The sequence below is a fragment of the Cupressus sempervirens genome, chromosome 5, assembly GCF_028749045.1.
Source record: "Cupressus sempervirens isolate cs-2001-9-10 chromosome 5, ASM2874904v1, whole genome shotgun sequence".
In the NCBI taxonomy this organism is placed as follows: Eukaryota; Viridiplantae; Streptophyta; class Pinopsida; order Cupressales; family Cupressaceae; genus Cupressus; species Cupressus sempervirens.
In genome coordinates this window covers 913802302-913827382 of record NC_143122.1, presented here as the reverse complement: position 1 = coordinate 913827382, position 25081 = coordinate 913802302, and positions in this window count along the sequence as shown.

The following is a 25081-nucleotide window of genomic DNA, read 5'->3' as shown; positions in this document are numbered from 1 at the left end:
CCTTTGTTATAGTACAAAATAAGGGAGGAAAATGGGGAGTTTTTGTAGATTATAGGGAGCTCAATTTAGCCACTAAGAAAGACCACTTCCCTTTGCCATTTATAGATCAAGTTCTTGACAACCTAGCTGAAAAGAAATATTTTTCTTTTCTGGATGGTTTTAGTGGTTACAATTAGATACAAATAGCTTTGAAGGATCAAGAAAAAATAACCTTCACCTTCCCACGGGGAACTTTTTCCTACTCAATTTTACCTTTTGACTTGTGCAATGCCCTAGCCACATTACAATGAGCTATCATAAGTATCTTTTATGATATATCTATTGACTATATGAAGATCTACATGGATGTTTTTACTATTTATGAGACTAATTTCGAGGAGGCAAAAGCCAACTTAGAGAAGGTACTCAAGAGATGCCAAGACTATAACCTTTCCCTAAATAGTGAAAAATGTTTTATGATGATAGAAGAAGGATTAGTAATAGGTCATTTTATTTCATCAAAAGGCATCCAAGTAGATCCAACATAGATTGAGGTCATTGGTACCTTCCCTACGCTAGAGAAGTAAAAGGATGTACAAAGTTTCCTAGAACATGCTAGATATTATAGAACATTCATTATGATTTTCAGTCAAATTTCAGCACCCATTTATAAATTCTTAAAAAAGGATTTTGAATTTTCCTAGGACTCTAAGTGTGCTACATGTTTCTTGTAGCTTAAAGAAGTTCTCACCACAACACTAGTTTTGAGAGGGCCCAATTGGGGACTTCCTTTCCACATCCATACATATGCCTCAAACTATGCTATAGGTGTAGTGCTAGGTCAAAAGGTAGATTCAGTTGAACAGGCTATTTATTTCATTAGTAAAAATGTGCAAGGTACAAAGTTTAACTATACAGTCACTAAAAAGGAGTTACTTGCAGTTATCTATACACTAAAATAATTCAAGCACTATATTACTAGATATGAAATATTTGTTCATACTAACCACTCTGCTATAAAGTATTTGATGAATAAGCCTACAATATTAAGAATATTGATTCACTGATTGCTACTTATGCAAGAATTTGATATCACCATAGTAGATAAACCCAACAAGGCCAATGTGGTAGCTAAATTTCTCTCTTGGTTGCATGTCCTTGATGATCTTGTAGCCATTGACAATAGTTTTCTAGATGAACACCTTTTACTATTGTTAGCACAAAATTCATAGTATGTAGATATTGCAAATTACCTAACCATAGAAAAGATTCTAGTTCACTTCTCTACCAAAGAAAGAAAGTTACTAGTTGAAAAGAGCTTTAACTATTCTTGGATTGCTTGATTTATGTTTTATACTAGTCCTAATCAAGTAATGTGTTAGTGCATAAGGGAAAATGAAACATATGATATCTTGAGGGCATGCCATGATGAGCCATGTGGAGGTCAATTTTTAGCCAAATGGACAACTTTTAAAATATTGACAACTAAGTACTATTGGCCAAGTTTATATAAGGATGCAAGTAGATACACAAAGAAATATGATAAGTGTCAATGTAAGGGAAGACCAACTAAATTAGATGAAATGCCCTTGCAACCTTAAGTAGTTTTTGCACCCTTTGATAAATGGGGGATTGACTTTGTAGGTCCTATTAAACCCTCTTCACAAGTTAAATCCTATATTCTAGTTTGTACTAATTATGTAACTAAGTGGGAAAAGGACAAACCCATGAAACACCCAAGGGATAATAATGTTGCCAAGTTCTTGTATGAATCCATCTTTACACAATTTACAGTCCCTTAGGAATTGACATCTGATCAAGGAGCTTAGTTTACATATAATCTAATAGCTACTTTCATGGAGGAATATATTATTTGACATGATAAATCATCACCTTACCATTGACAAGCTAATGGCCAAGTAGAAGTTACCAATAAGAAGCTAGAAGCCATTTTCACCAAAATAGTAGCACTCCATTGGAAGGATTAGAGCACACACCTTCTTGAAGATCTTTGGGCTTATAAATCCACCTAGAAATCTACAATAGGTTTTGATCCTTTTGATTTCATCAATGGTAGGTTAGTTGTAATGCCTATGGAGTTTGAGTATAAAACATTGGGACTTCTTTGGAGCTTGGTATAGAACTTAATATTGTACAGAAAGACCAAATTCTAAGTTTACATGGCCTTGATGAATGACACAAATATGCATTAAATAACATAGAACTCATCCAACATTGAAAGGAAATAGTGGCATGACAATTTTATCAAAGATAAAAAATTTTTTGTGGGAGATTGGGCCCTTCTTTATGATTCTAAGTTTCAAAAAAATCTAGGAAAGTTTCAAACTTGTTGGTTAGGATTGTATGAAGTTATTGCTATATTTCCAAATGGAGTGGTCCAACTATCCACTATTGATCCTGTTCAATTCAAGTTACTTTTCAATGGGCATCATCTCAAGATCTACAACAAACTAGTTAGTCATGAGGGGTTTTCATAGTAGTTTCAACACAAGAAAGATATACTCATTCATGTAGCTGAGCAGTTTAGGTCTTCTACCCTGATTGCTAGTAAATCTTGGTTTCGTTCAAGATTTTCATAATAAAAACTTCTTGAAAAAAATTTCTCTACCATACATTCTAGCTCACCCTCTACCTTCACCATCTTTCCATTCTATTCCATTACTCCATCACTTCAGATGATCCTTTCTAGAACACTTTTCCTACAACACTTTCCAGGTGCGTGCCACATAACCTTTCATATATTCATTCTTTATTAGGAATTTTTGTTGTTTAAATTTATTACTCTTTCAAATCCAAGCATGGGAGGACCCATGACCTTAATTAGATGGGGGGATATTCATTTTTCAAAATTTTAAATCGCATGTAAACTTTAAAGTTTTTGTCTTATGAGATGACTATCACCACATGTTGATGACCTATCCTTTTGTGATTGCATCATTAAGGAAATTAAGGACACTAAAAGTTGAATTTAAATTTTAATGATATATTAGCAATGTGTTCTAGGTGGTAGGTTTGCGCATGAGTGAAAAATTATGAGACTTGATGCAAGAAAAGATATCATGAGATTTTGTGCATTAAAAATCTTTAAGAAGCACATAGTAATTGTAAACCATTTTCTTTGTCTATAACATCTGGTGCTCTAAGACTACAAATTTTGTTAATTCACCATTTTTGAGCTTTGAGAATACCACAATTTTTCTAAAATTCTACTATTCCTAACAATGGGTGGAGGTCTTCAAAGATATGAGCTGATTGATCATAGTGTTTTGCTGGGTGAGGCAACTAGTTGTGAGATGTTCATGAGAAGAGGATGGTTAGACTATTGCCTCATTCTAAAGGGATTTTATGAAGAGGTTACTCTTCAATTTCTAAGCACCTTGAAGGATGGATTTGCAATAATTTAAAGGGATAATAATTGAATTTTGGAAGATGTGGTTGACGAACTCACTAGGTTACCCTAGGAAGGATAAAATTGGGTAAAGGATTTTGATTTACTCAGGGCTAGGGCATAGTTCAGTGTGCATCTTGATCCTCCACTAGACATAGACAAGAAGTAGGGAACCTCTAGATTATCTTTGACCTTGGAGTTTATCCAACTAGCAAAATTTTTCATTCAATACTTCACTTGTGAAGGTTGTTACAAATACCTACATGCCCTACATTTCAAGATTTTTGCTCATCTATGACATGACTATAGATAGGTTAATCTTCCCAATTTTATATTTAACATTATTAAGAAGCAAGCTTCTTTAGTATAATTAGGAAAGGATTAGTTTCTCTCCTATCATTGTTTGATAAAATAAGTTGTGGAAAGGTAATTAAACAAACAATCAATTGGGACATGGAAAGAGCTTTTGCAATTAAATGAGGTAGAGACTAGATTGGTCAGCCCTAGATGCTAGGGTGTTAGAAGAAGGGAAAGGACATCCAATGGTTTTTTTAAGGTTATGACCAAGATTCAAAATGTTCCTAAAGCCTCTCCCTCCAATTCTAGACCAACTAGGAAGAGGATTTATAAAGCTAATGAAAGCAAAAATAGAGAAGCTACTAGTGCCTCCAAGACCCCATCATTTGTAAAGACTAGGTCTACCATTAGGGAAGGAAAAGGTAAAGGTATGGAATCAAATGAGGAAAAATTAGAACAAAAACTTGATAATGAAAGTGATATTAATGAAACCTTACACTTGCAAGAGGAGGTAGCTTTAGAAAAACTTCCTGAAGTAGCTACAACAGAAATTTCTTCAAGAAAGAGGAAACAAAAGAATCCTCCATGCCTGTCTACACCTCTTACAAGGTGAAGTGTGAGGCTTTTTGAAGGAAATAGGGTTACAAAAACCTCTATTCCAATGGTTAAGCTAGAGTCTTCTAAGTTTGTGAAGGGGTCCTCTTTGGAGGGAAAATTTCAATAAAACATAGTTAGTGATAATGAGTGGAATAACCAGAGTCTACAACCCAAAGTTGACCTTAGTGTTAACTATGTACTTGTTGATAGTGATAAGGAGTTTGAAGAAATTGAAGAATCTGAGGAGTTAAGGAAAATCCTATTAGGCACGAGACTTGTGAGAATTTAGAAAACCTTCCTTTTGAGCAATACCCAGAGTTAAGACAAGAAATTGTTCAAGAAATAATCAAAAAGCTCAATCAAGATGGATTGGAAATGCTAGCTAAAGCAATAGCTAAGTCCAATAAGGAAGAGAGTGTGGTGACAACTCTTGTAATAAGGAAAGGAGAGTTCTCCATGCCAAAAAGTGCCAACAAAGTTCCTCATCCAAAATCTAATTGGATAGACATTTTCAACCAAGAACCATTTCCACCACCCAATCTATCTACACCCTTGTTTGTAGGGATCAATTTGTTCTAAAAATTGTTATGGGAAAGAGCTCAATGGAACCTAGATAAGGAAAAACTGAAACATGTTATTAATGAACAAAGCTATTAGTTGAAGTAGAATTTAGACCAAAATGAAATTTTAAAGAGGAGAATTGAAATAATTATAGGATTGATTCTTGAAATGATGGAATGTAGATCACCATCACCAGTGTATGATTTGTTTCTCAAAGAAAAACTTGTAAATTTCAAATTGGCTAGAATTGTGGAAGGACTTAATCCCTCCATTTAATCTCCACAAAGGGCTTATGATGCTTTCCTATCTATTGTAATTCCTTTGAAGAATTTATTGTGTGAATTATATCTACATAATTTGGTAGTGCCTAATGACATAGAGTGGAACTCACTCCTTTATATAGGAGACGTGTAGTTTAGAGTAGTAATGTCTTGGATGCAAAATGAGATAAGTAGGGAGCACCAAGCTATGCTATACAAAGAAAATGAAATGATAGTTCCTTTTCTTATGAGACCAGAAGTTCAAAACTCTAAAAAAAAATTTCTAGATTGGATTTGTATTCTAGGCAACCCTAGTGGAGCTAGTAAAGTGTACCTAGTCCAAGAACAAGCCTTTGCAGATTGGAAGCAACACTCATTTTGTGATGTTGAGACAATAATTTTTGCTTCAAGACAAAGTTGGACGTGGATGTCACATGACTTGAAGATAAAAGAACCCCACTCTCCTCAAAATTTAACTCTTGCTACTATCAAAATTCCATGGTATATTGATTTGGGAAAGAGTCTGTGTCAATACTAGCTTACATTAAAGTATCAACCTCCCATTCTCTTGCAACTACTACTAGAAGTGAATGAAAACATAGAGGATCATGATATGAAAATAGAAGTGCAATGATGGAGTTAGCTCAAGAAAAATTATGGATACTTTGAATATGTTAAGAATGAGCTAGGGGAAAGAACAACTAGTGATTGAAGAGTTCAGGCCAGAATTAGAAATTTCATGGTTGCTAGAGATCAATAATAACTCAGTCGGGGGGAATGATGGGCCTCCAAAAGGCCATCATTCTAAGATCTTCTTATCTTTTTTTTAAACAATTATCTTGCAAAAATAGTCATAACTTTATGGTTTTTGGCAGATGAACTTATATATATATATATATATATATATATATATATATATATATATATATATATATATATATATATATATATATATATATATATATACATATATATAACTATATATACATATATATAACTATATATATATGTATATATATATATACATATATATAAATATATATGTATATACACTTATATATACATATATATATGTATATATATGTATATATATACACATATATATGTATATATACACATATATATGTATATATATGTATATATACATGTACATATATATACGTATATATACATATATATACATACATATACATACATACATACACACACACACACACACACACACACACACACACACACACACACACACACACACACATATATATATATATATATATATATATATGAAGTAGAAATTTGGATAATTTAAATATATTAATTTTTCTTGAATTTATAGATAGAAATGGTATAATGAAGTGATGTTACATGTTGATAAATATTTCTTCATCTATGCTATGTTTTGGGTTGTTTTTGTCCTATAGCCATAGGATTTATAAGAATGGTAATTTGAACTTTACACCTTTTCTCTAATATTGATGATGAAAATAAATATTATTTTGTGGAGGTTGTGTATGCGTTGATTATTTTATAGATATTTTCTATGGATATTCAAAGGCCAATATTTTAGCACTAAAGAAGTCAAAGCCAAATGGATTGTTAAACTATCACAAGTGGAGTAAATCATTTATTACTTTTTGTTGTTGCAGTGCATGAATGTAGCTTCCACAACATGCTATATTCCTAGAGGATTTATTCATGGTCAATGTTTTTTCTGTTTTAAACTTTATGATTCTGTAATTGATCCTCATTAATGGAGTGATTTTATATTTAAGAAGTAGTTGTAGTTTCCTTTAAATAATAACTATTGTAGCTTTGAGTGCAATTTTGGAAGAAGAATAGATAAGTTCATTTTCATAGCAGCAGAGTGTGATACTTTTTTAAAATCAAGTCTAATCTTTCACCATGAATGAATAGAATTAATTGTTAGAGTTTATATCTCTTATCTTGATTGTCTTTTCTATTCACTCATCCAAGGGGACTCACTTGGTGAGTGAACTATTCTATTATAATAGATTTCATTTTATTGTTGTTTCTAAGTAAGGCAAAATACTGTTGCTTTTGCAACCATTGATAATAGAATTAGTGAACTATTCCTATAGCATAGGTGCATAGACAGGTTTACCATTTGTGACATTACCTTAATCCTTAAGTTAAGTTGTCATTTCAATTTCTAGCATAGATTTTCTTCAACATTACCTTTGCTTTAGTTGTAATGACTTAAAGAAGAATTAGAGCATATACTTTGTAGTTGCCATTTCAAGTTTACGCTCCCAGGTTGAAAAATTAAATAAAGTTAGTGAACTATTTTAAGTAAAACACATGATGTTGTTTGACCATAGGATCACTATGAAAGGATGTCCAATCTTTTGTTACTAAGGTATTAAATTGACTAGCCAATGGCTATGGAGTTTGTGACAATGTTATGAATTGCATAATTAGTTAGAGAGAATAGAAAAAATTAGAGAGAGGAAAGAGGAGACATATCTCATTAGAAGGATCAAGTACACACTAGGAAAGAGAAGATTTGAACTCTAGAAACATAGTGCTAACTAAGGGATCATGGTGCCGAATCATTCTAACAAGTGATGTAAAGAAAAAATCCTAACAGTGTAGTCTTTACATGCTTGTGTGAATCTCTTCATCGAGTGCTTGTCATATTGCAAGTTTAAGTCCTCTAACAAGGTGGAATTTTAGTAGGGTGTTTAAATACTTAATAGGGTGAGACTTAATAGTCTTTGTAAGCCTTTAATAGGGCATAACTTTCATAGGGTAGATCATAGTTTGTGGTCAAACTTCTTATAACTTTCATTGGATAGATCTTATAGTTGCAACAGTAAAGATTTGTGAGTGTCATCCCCACCCTAATTTTACCTTCTCATTGGAGGGTTTCTAGACAAAAAAATTATTGTGCTATGTGTTATTTGTTTCATGTTGTGAATGAGCATGTGTAGTTAGCTATTTCTATTTACATGCTAAATGATGAAATGAATGTGTTGTTGAAAAAATATTGATAAAAGTATGAGCATGTGGTTCAGTGATTATTTTGTCATTGGTGTCAAACTTGCTACTTGTTAGTAAGAAAATTGCTTAGATGATTTGAGTACTATCATTTGTTTGATTAATAAGGAAAATTTGATCAAATGAGATAACAATAGCACCTAAAGGAAAGGCTAAGTTATGATATGGAAGAAGAGTACAAGGTTTAGTTAAGATAGTAATGTTATAGTGCATTAATTATCTACTTAAGGTTGCCAAGGATGGATACACTGAATAAGTTTAGAAGAATATGTAAAAAAAATTGTGTCTACCAAGCTTAACAATCTGCATAGTAGGTGTCAAGAAATGTTAGTGCAAGTCAAGTAGAAAATTAGTTAGAGCCAAGAAAAGTAAAATTCTAGTCTATGCTCAGTGATATAGTGTAAGCCGAGTAAATTTTAGTTGATGTTGAGCATCAGTAAACTTTAGTTCATGCCAAGAAATTTCATAGTGGATATTGAGCAACATAGTATGTGTCGAGCATAAGAAGAAAGTTAATGTTGAGTGACAATATTATGAGAAAGATCATGAATTTGATGAATTTGAGCTGACAAGTCTGATTTCTTGGATTGTGTGAACTTTGTGGAGGATAAGATTAATGAGTTGGCGGCACAGAATTCAAGATAAACCATTTTGAGAAAAATTCAAAGAGGATTGGAGGAGAAATTTCTAGAAAGGAATAAAATGAAAAGATGGTTAGATTCATTGAATCCTACCTAGTCTAACCTAACCCCAAAATGGATGATAGAAGATGAATGAAAAAAGACCTTAATTTTCTATTTATAGAGATGGCTAGTTAGAAGAAAAGGTTGTTATGTGTGAGAACCTAAGGAAGACAAGGAGTCTAGGGTATTGCTTCATTTAGTGACCAAAGAGAAGAGACTGCTATATGCAAGAAAATAAAATATGCTTAAGGGTATGGATGCCTGAAGGGTGAACACATTATCAAAACTAAAGTGTGTGAAATCTAAGTAGAATGGAGGACTGAAAATAGAGATCTGTAATATGCAAGTATGTTCTAAGTTGTTATGAAATCAAGCCTTACTATTACTTTCTAGTCATTGCATCAGTCTAGGGTAAATCCTTTGGATTAAGGTTGAGCTAACAGTCATTTATAAATCTTTTAACTGGGTGACATTCCAAGTGAATGATCTAAAGTCTTCTAACAAGGCTCACTCCTAATAGGGTGATTGAAATCCTCTAACTAGGTCACATCTAATAGTGTACATTGTAACCTTTAATAGGGTTGGCCTTTCACATGACATGACATCAGAACTGTGAGAATGAGTAGCATGTTAAAATTGGGTTTCCACATTTTTGGTGTAAATAAGTATTTAGTATTTACACTTTACTTAAGTTTACTTAAGTTAGTGCATTATTTTATTATACTGCATTATTTTATTATTTATTTAGTGAGACACTTAGGAGTTTGCATACTCTTATGAGTTGTTATATTGACAACACTAGAGTAAGCAACTCTAATTTAGCACATGGTGTCTACACCATTATTTTGCATGCTACACCTTTGTAGGCTTATCCCCTCATTATTGCACTTACTCCTGTGCTTAGTGGAGGATAACCCATATCTAGTGGACATGTGCTTGGTTGTATGACTTATCATGTTGTTAACTTCTATGCATTCTAGAAGCATTCCAGAGGCCTTTATATATAGGCACTCCTAGTCTACTTTCATGAATATTAAATGAATATCATATTATCATTTTGATCATACTCTCTTTGGTCTACTGTTGTGCTTGTGCCTGAGTTCTTTGATCTTGGGTGATTTTGCCCTAAGGCGAATTCTTACATGGTATCAAAGCTTAGGGAGATTCTCTTCACATAGCCATTCAAGACCATTGTTGCTTTAGCATCTCAACTAGATCTAGAGAATTCATAAAAAAATGGGAGTGTCTAGAGCCAAAATGGACCTTGCCATTATGTCTAGAATGTCAATTCGGCAAAAATCAGCTATAAATTTGCCCATGCTGGGTCAAAGTCAATTTTGAGGCAAAATTATTTTTGTAAACTGACACTCGAAGACCTTGATTTAAAAATTGGGTATGTTCATTTAATTGATCTATTAATTTATTGTTCAGATCTAGATTTTATTTATTCTCTACATTATTTTTTGAATTGGGTATTTGCAGAATTTTTTCAGCTCTCCAGGTGCTTGCAAATACATTTTTTTTATAGAACTGAGTAGTGACACCTTGACCCTGCAAGGAATATTTGTATTTATTTTTGTATAATATTCCTAACTAATTAGTGGGCTAAATATTTCCAGCAACATCACTAGTGGCATATTCTACAATTTTTTGGCATTTATACAATTAGATTGGACTGCACATTTTCTAGTAGACTCGCGAGCACACTTACTGATCAAACAACTTTGTTACTTGGTTTGGGTGGTGGTTTATTTTTAAACACACCATAGAGTGTTATCCCCATGAATGTGGGATTAAACCACCTTTCTCAATGGTGGTTTTAACATTTTTGACATGCAAAATTTGAATCTAGGCACTGTCCATTGAAACTCCCAGTGGGAGAGAACTCTATTATTGGTGCTTGAGAAACAAAAATTGGCATCACTATTTATATTTAGACCATTATCCAATCAAAACCCACCATGTGGACACATGCATCCCTATCAGCTATTAATACACGTTAGCTCCAAGCCATGCAACCCTGCCATCTCCATGTCATAGAACCCCATTTCATTCATCCAGTTTGGCCATGTCGATAGACACACTAGTAGAACCATATGCCTTGTCAGTAGACCACACAAGAAACCATGTCAAATTCATCCATATGATCTGTACAACATCATATAGTGTTGAAATTAGTATTACATTAGCATGACATCATCAAGGGGTAGAGTTTTTCTTGCATTAGCAATCTACTACATTAAAATTGATGGATGTCTGATTGTCATCCAAGGGAAAAATAAAAAACTGCTATAATGGCTATATGACTATCAAATTTAACCCTGTCTTTTGCTGATCCAACCCATCTCTAGATTAATTTTTGATTTTGTAGTCCAACTTTCGGAGGCCATATCTCAGTCATCTGGACTCCAAATCAAGTGTAATTTTTTTTGATTATGGGTAGGATTTCCTAAAAATTAGTGGTGTAGCTCTTTTGTAGTTTTGGTGCACAAATTTGTCAAAAAATGCATCTTTTGGTGACTGTACCTATCCAATCCTACATTTTGCAACTTCAAATGCTCTGTATGGGCTCATCTGGACATGAAAATAGGTTCCATTTTTTTTTTGAAAGTGCATTTTTTTTTGTGTACTTTCTAGGTCTGTAATCAAGTTATAGGGTTGTGTGGAAAAAAGTGTCACTTTCAAAATTAGGTCCTTTTCTACATTGTAATACTTTGATATATCTTTAGAATTGTTGTATATTTGAGATACATTGTAATGTTCTAGTTTTGAACTCCATAAGGAGGTTGTAAAAAGCAAAATTAGAAGTCCACTAAGGCCAAAAATGGCAAATGGCCATTGTAAATGCACTACATATAAAGTGCCACAAACATCTTTTTTGGGGTTTTTCTTGATTGAGTTAAAAGGGGGGATATTCTTGGTGTTGTATTCCTCTTTTTCTACTATTTTCTTTCATTTTTTGCATCATGGGAAAATTTAAGTTTCCTAAATGAACTCCAGACAACTATGCTACATGGTCCATTAAAATGTGGTGTCATTTAATGCATAAAGGAGTTTCTCAATATGTAGATGGTACCTTTCCTAAACCAATACGTGATCAAGTATCTACCAGTGAAATCATTGATTGGCAAACAATGGAAAGGAAATCCCTATGTGATATTTGTTTGGGGTTAGAAGATAAGATCATAGATTAGATTCAAAAGATTTAGAAGTCTTGTACATCCAAGGAAGCTTCGGATACCCTCCAAAACCTATATGGTAAAGTGTCTAAGGAATATGTTTTCAAAATTGAAGATGATCTTGTCTCCTTAGATCCTAAGGCATTTTATTCCATATAGGATTTTATCATAAAGTTGAATGAATTAAGAACAAAAGTAGATGATTGTGAGAGTCTTATTAAAGATGACAGGATAATTTATCTCATTTATATTAATTTTCCATTTGAGTACTCCACATTTGTTTCTACTTACAACATCTTAAAGATTGCATTAGGGCCTACCTATAAAAAAGTCTCTTTTGATCACTATTCTAAATTGTTAGATAAATAAGAAAAGAAGTTGAAATAAATGGGGATTCTCAATTCACCAAAATCTAAGGCATTGGTAGCAAATAATGAAGGTTCTCAAAATTTAGCTAGTCAATCTTCAAATAATGGAAAGGGTAAGAATAAGAAGTGGAAGAATAAAAAATTAGTGGATGTAGAAAAAAATAACACCACAATCAAATCAACAGGAAAATCTTCCTCAAATTCAAAAAAGAAGGGGGACAATAATAAGGATAAGAAAAAGTGTGCTTATTGCAATAAATTAGGTCATGATGAACATGAGTGTTATCATAAAAAGATTGATGAATTGATGAACATTATGAAGAAACATAATGTTCCACTACCTTATGCTTATAAGGAGAAAGGGTATTCTTTAGATTCAAAGGGAAAAGGGCAAGCACTCATGGAAAATTCATGTTCTTTAGCTAAATGGATTCTTGACTAAGGTGCCTCATATCATATGGGTTCTTCAAAAGGAGAATTTTCTTCATTGAAGTAGTCTAAGGTACCGCACATCTTTGTGGGAGATGATACAAAAATGGAAGTTGAAGGAAAAGGAAATGTGGAAATGGAAAATGGAGAGTTCAAAGATGTTCTCTATGTTCCAAACCTAAGTTCTAATATCCTCTCAATTTACCAAATCACTCACCTTGGAGATGGTCATAAAGTTGAGTTCCTTCTTGACTTAGTAAAGGTGCATAGTCTAAAAGATGACTCATTGGTTGCAGTGGGAAAAGTTAATAATGACAAAAGATAGTATTATTTATCTCACTTTGTTGCCAAATCTCCTTCACAAGCCTTTTTGACCCAATCCAATTCACAAAACCAATGATGGAATGAGTGGTATGGTCATCTACCCTTTTGTTATCTTTAGCAACTTTTCTCAAACAAATTAGTCAAAGGTCTACCTACAATCAACTTTTCCCAAGGTGAATGTTCAAAAATTTTAGTGGATATGCATCTAGTAAGGAGAAGTTACATAAAGAGAAGTCTTCAAGAGCACCAATTGTTCTTTAGTTGGTGCACATGGTACTAGCATGTCCTTTTACAGTGACATTAGTTAGCAAGGTCACTAGATACTTAATTTCATTGATGAATTTTCATGGTATACTTGGGTCTACTTTCTTCATCATAATAATGAAGTGTTGGATAAGTTTTTAGCCTTCAAGACTCATGTTGAACAAAAAATGAGGAAAGCCATCAAAGTTCTAAGGATGGACAATAAAAGTAGATATGTGAACAAAAGACTTAAAGAATTTTACAAACTTGAGGGTATTGATCTTTAGAATCCACTAGCATTTAGTCCACACAAGATAGATGTTGCAACACTGAGGATACAAACTCTTAAGTCAATGGAAAGTTGCATGATATAAGCCAAGTCTCTAGATCCATCACTTGAAGTTGAATCAATTAGTAATGCCAATCACATACTTAATAGGTCTCCTCATCCTACCTTAGATAGAAAGACTACTTTTAAGGTATGGTGTGGTAGAAAACTAGTTGTGACACACTTCAGAGTCTTTAGTTGTCCAACATGGGAAAACATATCTTCCAAGGGATGCAAGGCACCACCACCTCAACCTTGTACTTTCATTAGATATGAAGACAATTTTAAGGCATACAGACTTATGGATCCTAAGACACATGAGATTTTTGTGAAGAAGGATGTTCACTTTGAGGAAATTTCACCTAGCTTATCCTCTAATCCTCTTCCAACAACATACATTGTGGAAACTGATAGTGACACTAGTGATGGTACTTTAGTAGATTTAGATATGTGGGGTTCTATTGATAGTTGTAGTGAGAGGTCACAACATCAACATATTCCACATGCATATATTGCCACAATGATATGTCCAACACAATAGGGTACACCTAGTCTTCTAGCTCTAACATCAAAGGATGACTACATCACAGATATTTCAGGTTTGTTCATGGAGTCACACATAGTAGATTTGGGGGACATTATTGATGATATACATCTTGTCTTTGATGGAGAAGATCCTTCTTACATTGTTGCAAGGGCTCAATCTAACCCTAATGTCCATTCTCTACATGATTAATCTTCATAGGTTGATGTGATTGTGGATACTTATGTACAACAGTTGTAGGAGGTCTCTTTATCATCTGAGGAGACAATAGATTCTTTGGGATAGGTTCTAAATTCATCCTTGATAGAGACAATTGAGAAAATTTCAAATACATCAATGACCATCAAGATTCTTTCCACACATAGGGGAAGCATCTTACTATTTAGTAGTCCTAGATCACTATTTAGTAGTCCTAGATCAGCTTCTACATCAGAGTAGCTATCACTGATAAACACTCTTCTTTTGGGGGGAGAGACTACCTTGTCTCTCTTCTTCTTCTCTCTTGTTGGGGGGATCTTTTACTCTTTTGGGATAATGTTCTTCTCACATTTTTGTATTGTATATACTTGATGTATGTCGTAATTAGGGGGTCTTGATTACTTCATCCATCCATGCATCTAGTTTTTTCATCTCTCTTTTTTCAAGGAGAGTTTTTCCCATGATTTTTTCCCTCTTTCTCCACTTTATGAGAGATTTCATTTCATTATGTACATGGGTACCTAACATGGCCTAGTAGCTGGGACCCATTATGAATTTCATTCTAGCTTTTGTAATCTTAAGTGCATTCATCTAAGTTGCACTTAAGAGGGGGTGTTGGTGTAAATAAGTATTTACTATTTAAACTTAAGTTTACTTAGGTTCATGCATTATTTTATTATTTATTTGGTGAGATACTTAGGAGTGTGTGTACTCTTATGAGTTGTCATGTTAAAAACATTGGAGTAAGCAACTCTAATTTAGCACATGGTGTCTACAACACTAGAGTTTGCATAATTACCTAAGTTTTCATGTAGAAAACATAGTTATTTACACTCCTAATTTAGCACATGGTGTCTACAACATTATTTTGTGTGCTACACCTTTTTCAGGTTATCCTCTCATCATCACACTTACTCCTATGCTTAATGGAGGATAATCCATATGTAGTGGACATGTGCCTAGTTTTATGACTTATCATGTTGTTGACTTCTATGCATTCTAGAAGCATTCTAGAGGCCTTTATATATAGGCAATCCTAGTGTACTTTAATGAATATTGAATGAATGTCATATCATCTTTCTGAACACACTCTCTTTGGTCCACTGTTGTGCTTGTGCTAGAGTTCCTTAGTCTTGGGTGATTTTTCCCTAAGGAAAATTTTTGCACACATAAAATCATTGTGTCAAATGTTTTATTGAATATATTATGTTGCATACTTACATTTCTACAAAGTTGATTTGATAGTAACCTACAAAGTTTAAGTGATTGTATGATCTAATGGATGTATTCATAATGAATATGTTTTGTGGATATGGGTTCGCAAAGTTGTGAAAAGTTTTATTTTTACATCTAGACCTTGGATAATTGATTCAACCACCCTCTTGATTTTTCTAAATAATTCCAACAATTGGTATTAGATCCATCTACTTAAGAGGATAAGTTTGAAAGTAGTAGAAGAAAAATATCAAGATGTTAAAAAGAGAGGTATCCAAGCTTAATAGAGATAACCTTCCTATATGGAAAAGTATAATGAAGCTACACATAGGAGGTCTTGGAGATCATGAATAATCTATCATAGCTACTAAGCAGGCTGATCCTACTAGAGCCCTAACTATTGAAGATCTAAAAAAGAAGAATGAACACAACTAGATAATGTTGAAGATTGCCTCTATCCTAAGCTATGCCAAGTTCAATGATATCAAGGGTTGTGATAGTGCAAATAAAATGTGGGATGCTCTTCACACCATCAATGGAGGTGATCCAAATGTTTTAAGATCCAAATCCAAAAGTCTTAGAGGTAAGTTCAATGATATGAGAATGCAAGAAGGTGAGAATGTTGCTCAATACTACTCTAGGATAAAGGATGTTGTTAATGCTATAAGAGGATCTATTGTTAAGATAGATGATGATACTATAATAAGAAAAGTTATGAGAACATTACTACCCATCAATACTATTAGAGTTTTTGCAATACAAGAATTGAGATGTGTACTAGGTTCTAATTTGACTCTTGAAGGTTTGGTAGGTAGGCTCATTGTTTTTGAGCTATCTAATTTTTATAACTTCAAATATGATAATGTTGAATCTATTTTCAAAGTCAAGCTACCATTGAAGAAACCTAATGAAAGGAAGAAGAAAGAGGTAAAATATGCTTCCAGTGATATTGATACATATGAGGAGGATGTAGAACAATTTGAAGCACTACTAGTAAGGAGATTTAATAGAGGTAAAGGAAAATTCAAAGGTAAGTTACCTATCATGAGTTTCAATTGCAATGAGGTTGGCCATATTGCTACTAGATGTCCAAAGAAGAATAATTATAGAGGTGGAGACAAGTAAAAAAGTAGAAGAGATAGGCAACAAAGATTATAAAGAAAAAGGCATTAAGTCTTGCTACAGTGCTAAAGAGGAAACTAAAGATGGGTCTGATGATCATGATGATGAAGTGGTGTATGTTGCAAAGAAGGATGATTCTAGTGAGGATGAGGCAACTACACTAGTGTCTTGTGTGAATAAGAATGACAGATGGATCATTGACAATGGGTGTTCACATCACATGATTGGAGATAAAATTAAGTTCATTACCTTGAACTATTAGATGGAAATAGTGTAAGGTTTGGTAATGATGTAGCCTATCTAATAAAAGAAAAAGGTTCTATCAAACTCATAGAGTTTTTTTATGTGGAAATTCTTGTTATGTTGAAGGAATCAAGTATAATTTTTCGAGTGTGTTACAACTAAATAGTTTAGGTTGTAAGGTTGAGTTTGAGAACAATATTGCTAAGATATAGGATACTAATGGAAACAAATTGGAAAAGGTGATCAAACTAAAGGTAATCTATTCTACCTTGATATAGAGGATACTATTTGTTTAATTGTAGAATTTGATGATGTGTGGTTATGGCACAAAAGGTTAAGTCATGTTAATTTTGATAACTTGGTAGTATTAGTAACATTAGAAGAGTCAAAGGTTTGCCTAAGTTGAAGAAACCTAACAATATAATTTGCAAACAATAACAGTTAGGCAAAACAACAAAGTTAATTTTTAAGAGTAAGACTCATACCTCTAAAGAAATATTAGATATTTTTTATATTGACTTATGTTGACCAACTGATGTGAAAAAATACAAAGGAGATAAGTACATTATGCTAGCTATTGATAATTATTCTAGAATGATAACATATATGTTTCTAAAATAGAAATATGATGCCTTCCAAATGTTTAAGTGGTACTTAGAAAGAGTTGAGAAGAAAATAGGTAAAAGTCTAAAATGTTGAGATCTACTTGCGGAGGAGAATTTACATCAAATGAGTTTGAGATATTTTGTAATGACAAAGGAATCAAAAGATAGACATCTACCCCTAGGACCCCTCCACAAAATGGAATTGCTAAAAAGAGGAACAAATCTATAATAGATTGGACTAGGACACTCATGATGGAGAAAAATGTTACTTTGAAATACTGGAGAGAATCTATAAGTACAATTATCTATACCTTGAACTGTGTGCAAGTCAAAGAAAGCTACTCATTCAACACCTTTTGAACTATGGTGTGGATACTCACCCAATGTAAAATATTTTAAATTATTTGGAAGCAAGTGTTATATTCTCAAGGATTTTAGGAATGGTAAAATAGATGTAAAAAGTGAAGAAGGTATATTCCTTGGCTATTGCACTAGAAAACAAGCTTATAAGTGTTTAAATACTAACATTAAAAAAGTTGTAGAAAGTGAAAATATGGCATTTAATGAATATATAAAGGTACATTATGTTGAACCTATGAAGGAACCAGAGGTATATAGATCAGTTTTATATTTTTATGAAGGTATCCCTACCGGTGAAGATTTTGTAAATCAAGTTGCAAATCAATAACAAGTTTCGGTGACAACTGAGTCGCATACTATGAATGCTGAGTTGCATTCAGGAACCAAGCTACATTTAGGTGCTGAGTTGCATTTAGGAACCAAGCTATGTTCAGGTGCTAAGTTATAGAATGAAGTTGAGGAACACTTTTATTTTGAGATTAGTGTAAATGAAAGAGATGTTGAACTACTTGATAGAGACGTAAATAGTGATTCATAAGTTGAGAGACCAAATGAGGAAAACAAAGTAGAACCAAGATTGTCAAAGTATGTCAAGGGACATCACCCTACAACATAAATAATTGGAGATAAAGATGCAAGATCAATGAAAAGGAACAATTTGAGAAATAATGCATGTTTACTTAGCATGGATGAACCTAAAACAACAAAAGATGCCTTAGAAGATGTGGACTTGAGTAAAGCCATGAAAGAAGAGATTGAACAAATTGGGAAAAATAAGACATGGACTATAGTCCCTAGACTAGAAGATAAAAATGTGATTGGCACCAAGTGGGTGTACATAAAAAAGTTAGATGAAAAAGGTGAAGTCATAAGGAACAAGGAAAGATTAATTTGTAAAGGATATGGGCAAGAAGAAGGGATAGAGTAAAGAGAAACATTCATTCTTATTGCAAGATTGGAAGGAATAAGAACTCTGCTTTCTTACTCTACATACAAAGGTTACAAAGTTTATCAAATGGATGTTAAATCTACATTTTTGAATGGCATATTGGAGGAAGAGATCTATATAGAAAAACCAAAAGGATTTGTTGATGCTAACAAAAAAAACATGGTATGTAGACTACACAAAGCTTTATATGGTTTGAAAAAAGCACCAAGAGCATGGTATGAAAGGCATCACAATTATCTTGTGGAAATTGGATTCAAGAGGACTGATGATAAAAATGATCTGTACTTGAAGATAGAGAAATAAAAAGGTATTTTACTATCTGAAATTTTTGTTGATGATATCATATTTGGAGGTCAAGATACTTTATGTAAAGTTTTTGCAAATGAAATAAAGAAAGAATTTGAGATGTCTATGTTTGGAGAGATCAAATTCTTTGTGGGTTTGCAAGTACATTAGATGAAATATGGTATAACATCAATTGGTCAAAGTATGTAAGGAGATACTGAACTTTTTTGTATTGGAAGATTTTAAGCTAGTAAGCACACCTATGGTGACAAGACATAAATTGCCAAAGAATGATGATTCAGCTGAGGTGAATCAAACATTGTATAGGTCTATGATTGGAAAATTACAATATGTAGTACATAATAGACCTGATATTGCATAATTAGTTGGGATAGTTGCAAGATTCTCTACTAATCTAAGGGAGAATCATTTGATAGCTGTTAAGAGAATAATGAGACATCTAAAAGACACAGAAGATTATGGTCTATACTATAATAAAAATGATAAATTTGATTTGAGAGCCTACGCTAATTTTTATTGGGTTGGAAATATTGATCATAGAAAGAGCACTAGAAGAGGAACATTTTTCTTAGGAAAAAGGCTAGTTACATGGACTCACAAGAAATAAAACTGCATATCTCAATCTACTGCTAAAAGTAAATATGTTGCTATTGCAGTAAATTGTACGAACATTGTATGGATCAAACAACTAATCAAAGGTATAAAGAAGTAAATCATTAAACTTATGATACTTTATTGTGATAATACAAGTTCTATAAATATATATAAGAATCATGTGATGCATACAGAGATAAAGCACATTGCAACCAGGTATCATTACTTGAGAGAGTTAGTTCAAGATAAAGAGGTGAAGATGGAATATGTTAACACAAAAGAGAAAATAACTGATATCTTCAAAAAAAATTACCTAAGGATGCTCATGATTATCTAAGAGGTAAATTAGGGGTGATACCCATATCCAAGGCTATTTAAGAAGCATGAGAGATGCCCTGCATCAAACAAGATGATTGATATATGTTACACATTAATGCAATAGATCTTACTTTAGGAGCTGCCTAAAGTAATCAAAGAGCTATAAGTACAAATCAGTCACAAGCTAGGTGATAGAGGGAGAAACTGAAAAATGTTCATATCTACATATTAAGATGACAAGTCTTTGGCATTGTTTTCAAAGAGGGAGAAAGAAAAAGAAAGTCAGAAATAAAGGGAGAAATCTAGCAATCTAGAGAGGGAGGTATAAGAAGTGATCTAGAGGGAGTCATAAGGATCAGTTGGTTGGTTATTTGTTGCTCAGGACAGGATTTTGTAACCTATTCAAAAGATGAAAGTTGCTAATAAAGGGAGAGATTTAAATACAATGAATATTTTATTTTTGGTATTATTCTTGGTTGTGTACTAATTAAGTTTGGTTATCCATCAATGCCAAAGATGAAGATTGTTGAAAATAGATTGATACAAGTATAAGCATGTGGTTCAATCATAATTTTGTCACTACCTAATACTTGCTAGTAAGTCAATTGCTTAGATGATTTGAGTACTATGATTTGTTTAATCGATGAAAAGGATTTGATCAAATGAGGTAACAATAGAACCTAGAGGAAAGGTTGAGTTATGATATGGAAAAAGAGTACAAGGATCAGTTAAGACAATGATGTTATAGTGCATTGATTATCTACTTAAAGTTGGAAAGAATGTATGCACTAATTAAGTTCAGAAGAAAAAGTAAAATGAATTGTGTTTGCCAAGATTAACAACCTGTATTGTAGGTGCCAAGAAATGTTAGTGTAAGCAAAGCACAAAATTAGTTGGAGCAAAGAAAGTCAAATTTTAGTGTATACCGAGTGAAATCATGTAAGTCGAGTAAAGTTTAGTTGATGTTGAGCACCAATAAACTTTAGTTTGTGCCAATTAATTTGATAGTAGATGCTAAGAGATGTAGTACATGCCAAGCATCAAAATCTAGTTAATGACGAGTGACAACATTATGAGAAAGATCATGAATTCGATGAATCTAAGATGACAAATTTGATTTCTTGGATTGTGTGACCCATGTGAAAAATAAGCTTGATGAGTTTGTGGCACGAAATTCAAGATAAACTATTTTGAGGTGAACTCAAAGAGGATTGGAGGAGAAGTTTCTAGAAGGGAATAAAATGAAAAGATGTGTAGATTCATTGAATCCTACCTAATCCAACCTAACCCCAAAATGGACAATAGAGAATGAACAATAAAAGATCTTAATTTTCTATTTTGATGGTTGGTTAGAAGCAAAGGTTGTCATGTGCAAGAACCTAAGGAAGACAAGGAGTTTAGGGTATTGCTTCATTCAATGACCAAAGAGAAGAGACAACTATTGGAAAGAAAAATAAGAAGGCTCAAGGGTATGGATGCTTGAAGGGTGAACAAGTTATCAGAGTAGAAGTGTGTGAAAATCAAATAGAATGGAGGGATAAAAACAAAGATATGTAATCTAAAAGTGTGTTGTAAGTTGTTATTAGATCAAGCCTTACTATTACTTTCTAGTGATTGCACTAGTCTAGGGTAAATACTTTGGATTAAGGTTGAACTAATAGTCATTTATAAATCATTTAACCTAGTGACATTCCAAGAGAATGATCTAAAGTCCTCTAACAAGGCTCACTCCTAATAGGGTGATTTAAATCCTCTAATCAGGTCACATTTAACAGTGTGCATTGTAACCTTTAATAGGGTTGGCCTTTCACAAGGCATCACTTCAAAAGAGTGAGAATCAATAGCATGTTACAAGTGGTTTTCCCCAAATTGAGTTTCCATGTAAAATTGTTGTGTCAAATGTGTTATTGAATTTGTTACATTTCATGCTTACATTTTTGCAAAGTTGATTTGATAGTAACCTACAAAGTTTAAGTGATTGTATGATCTAATGGATCCATGCATGATGAATATGTTTTATGGATATGGATTCACTAAGCTATGAAAAGTTTTATTTGTACATTTGGACCTTGGATAATTGATTCACCCCCCCTTCCTAGAGTTTACTTTCCCATTTTTATTTCCAACAAGAACTTAATTAATGTTTTTGTGGTACATAGTGATATGATGTCTTATAGATTTTATGAATTTTTTATCCAGAAGTTTATATTCACCTCCTTTCTTGTTATTTTTCTCTTATTCTTCTCTTTTCTCCAAGTTGGGAAACCCTCAAAACCCAAAAATAGTAAAATGTTTAAGAATAACATAGTTGTGTGATATTTTTAGTGCACAACTACAAATGGGAGCTCAAGAGGGCATACATTGAAGGTACCACTAGTTACAAATTTGTAGTGAATTTTGATTTAGTGCATTTGGGTCAAATACAAGAAATCTTTAATGAAACTAGTACAATAAATTCTTTACCTTCATCCCATATTAGTATTTAAAAAAATTACAACTAGTCCATGGTTTAGAATCAGATGATGAGAATAGATTAATTTTTAAAAGTAATTCAAAATGAAAAAAGTTCATCTTATACATACTATTTTTTTAACATAATTTATCAAAACAATTTAGATGCCACCTTATTGATTAGATAGTAATATTTTATTATTTTATTAGTTTCAATTATATACAAGATAATATCGATGCTTGTATGTTTATATTTGATATAATTTTATAACCTAAATATTTTCTTGTAAATAAGGACCATACCTCACAATATGAACCCTAAATACAACTATTAGATCATGGTCTTAGTTCAAAATAAAAGGTGTTGAAAAATGTTATTGTCTCTATAAAAAAATTGTAAGGGCTTAAAGAATCAAAGACTTCTAATCACAACTGCTAAGAGACATTGTAGGCAACATGGTCACATTGAAGGGGGAAACAATTTTTGTCCATTAGTGAATGTGGATTTCCAACTAGGGGAACATGGAGGTGTCCATATCAAAGAAGAGGTAATGCTCCCATGGAAGAAGATGATCTCAAGGTAGAGAACAGAATTGAAGATGTTGGTATTGTTATAGCTGATATTGTGCTTGATAACATAATTAAAGAATATGTTACTGGCACAACCAATGAAGATGATCATACTAACCCATCTAATGATGATGATGATGATGAGAACCTTGATATACTTGTAATTAAAAAGGCATAAAATTCCCTATACCAAGGATCCCAAACAAATCTTCTCTTCATTGTATTATTGTTGGTGAACTTCAAGGTTATGAATGGTATATCCAATGTAGAAATTCTACGTATGTTAAGGTATATTATCATTTTTTCATCTTCTATGTTAGCATACCATTAATGTTCTGTATATTTAACATTTTTTTTTCCATAGGTTAATAGGTGAGTGTTTGTTACCACCATCAAACATTCTACCTCTTCCTTAGCAAGAATTATCAACCATTATGAAAGATATTGGAATGGAGTATCAAACAATATGCACATGTCCCAATGATTGTATTATATATCATAAACAACATAAATTTACAACAAAATTATTTGATTGCCACATTAGTAGATATTGATAATATCAAATAACAAAAAATGTGCCTCACAAGGTTCTTCTGTACATTCCTATTATTCCACATCTACAATGATTTTTCAGGTGCACTAGCTTGGCACAATTTATGGATTAACATATACACAATAGAAGTCATGAAGACATTTTGTGAATGCCTATGGATGTTTCTCCATTTAAGGACATAGAAGAGACATGGAAAATCTTTAAAGAAGAACCTCATAATATGAAGCTTTTATTGGCAATGGATAATGCCAATCCATTTGGAGAGATGAGATCTATTTACTCAATCTAACCTATTTTTGTTATTAACAACAACATTCTTCCTTGTATAGATGTAAAGAGGGAGCATATAATTTTGACAATTATTGTACTAGTTATTTTTCCATTTAATACTCATCTAAATTAATTTATAAACACCACATCAAAATGGCCATAATAATTATGTTTTGTTTATGTCCATTTGTAAGTACCAAGTGAAAGATACTAATGTATATATTAAGCCCCTTATTGACAAGTTGTTGGAGTTATGGAATGGGGTAACTATGTATGAAATATCTAGACCAATAGGTCAAAGAAAATTTTAATTCCATACAATGCTTGTATGAACAATACATGATGCCCTTGGGCTAACACATTTTTGTGGTATGTAAAATTGTTAACACATATTTTTAGTATGGAATTGTGCTAATGCATTTTTGTTGTATGTTTAAGTTGTGCATGATAATTGTAAATATCAAAATTAACATATGTCATCCAATTATACACAATCTTGTACATCTTTAGACAAAAGGAAAATTTGCATGTTCATTTTGTGGTCCAAAGATGAAATCTCATCATTCAAAAAGTTTAGAAAACTAGGCGTTGAATGAGAATAGGCACTTTCTCCACAAAAATCATAAGTATCAAATTACCAAAAAACATATTTTCAATGGGAAAGAAGAGACAACATCAAAACCACAAAGAATGACACCTCACCTATGGAAGTTGGAATATAATAGAGTGAATCATAGAGGTAATGTCATTGCACCTTATGTAGGATTTTGTATTAAATTTATATTTGGATACTGCCTTTTGTTTAGTAATGATGTAGTTTATGTTCATAAAAGATAGAGGTCATGCAACTTGAAGCCAATTCCAAATGCGATCAATCAAATTTCAACCCTCTAATAAGCATGAGCCTACCCATACTAACAATATTTATATCCATTATCATTTTTTTCTAATATAGGGAACTCGTCAAAGTTTCAATGTCCTCTGGTAGGTCCTTCAATGAGGTTTTCCATTATTGACATGGAAACCTCATCAAAAAGGTACTAGGATTTCATCAAAGTTTAGATGTAATTAGGTAGAAGTTTTGATGAGGATTTTCATCAATGACATG